This window comes from Octodon degus, unplaced genomic scaffold (assembly GCF_000260255.1).
Source record: "Octodon degus isolate 3935 unplaced genomic scaffold, OctDeg1.0 scaffold00267, whole genome shotgun sequence".
In the NCBI taxonomy this organism is placed as follows: Eukaryota; Metazoa; Chordata; class Mammalia; order Rodentia; family Octodontidae; genus Octodon; species Octodon degus.
The window spans coordinates 942,028-943,450 of NW_004524843.1; positions in this window are offsets into that span (position 1 = coordinate 942,028).

Here is a 1,423-nt window from a genome sequence, read left to right on the forward strand (position 1 = left end):
GAGAATTCTTTTCTTATTTTTGAAAATTCGGCTCTGAGTTCCCCTATAATGTTCTGCTGTTGCTTACTTACTATCAATGCTCTTAATTCGTACATTAGAGCTGAGCTAGTGGAAAAGAATTCTGCTCTGATTTCCTCTATGATTTTCTGCTGTTGCTTATTTACTGTCGGCGCTATTAATTCATACATTTTAGTTGAGCTAGTGTCCTCTGCACTTGTTCTGGATGGGCACTGGCTTTCCTCCATATGTTTCTGCATTTGATTCTTTAAGGCAGATGTTATTATTTCAGGGATTTATTTTTTGATTTCCAATCTGAGTTCCTCTATACCTTTCTGAAGCTGTTTCTTTGTTTTAGAAGCCATTGATTCATTGATTTGAGCTGTGTCATTTCCACTTTGTTCTGTGTTAGTGTCATCTGCTCTTGTTATGGGTAGGCTTGGGTTCAGAGATTGCATTTTTTCCCTTCTTGTTGTCATTTTGTGTAACACTCTCTTCTGAACTTTATTGTAGAGCTTTGGTCCAGTTATAGCCTTAGCACCTACTGAAGTTCAGGTACAGATCTACAAAGTTTAGATCTATCCAGCTGTGCCTTTCTTGGGTCTAGCTGCTGTGCTCAGCTGCTTCCTTGTGCTGCCCTTGGGAGTGAACCTCTTGTGCCCCTTTGGCAAGATGTTCTGCTCCTGGACTAGCTGGGTGGTTCTAATCCCTAATCTCTCTACAGGGATTGCAGGTGCAGAGTTTCACCTCAGGCCTGTATGCCATGCCTGAGCTGAGTCTGGAGAGGACAAGTTGGAGTAGGTGGGAGAAGCTGCTCTCCCAAAGACTCTCCAGGCCTGGGCTAGGACTGGATTTGGGGGTCCCTAGAATGCGGCAGAAATTCTCACGTGGCGGGAGGGGTTAGGGGTGCTGCAGTGTTGGGAGGTGCCCCAAAGGGGTGGAAGAGGGTCTCACCCATCCTGCACCTGGGGTGGCACTCGCAGGTCCCGCTGATACAGTGTAGTCGGAAGCTCTTAATGTTTCTTTAAATGCTTTACATATTTATTGTGACATGACTGACATACATTGAATCATCCATACCTAAAATGTGAAGTTTGATAATTTTTTAAATGTATTTAGTACAGGGTCTACAATTTCTCACTACACAGATCAGAGTCATAGTGATTCTCCTGTTTTCAGCCTCCTAAGTGCTGGGATTCCAGGCCCGCGCCACCAAGCCCAGTCTCAGTCGCTGTCTCAGCATGCCCCAGGGGGGCTGCAATCTTCCTAAGCAGATGTTTTCGTCTGTTGAACTATCTGGCTGGGCCCAAATTTTGTACATTTTGACATGCATTCTTGTCTGTGAAACCACCATGGTAATGAAGATAAAAAACACATTCTTCACCACCAAAATATTGCTCACCTTCTTCATCAATCCCTTTCTGTG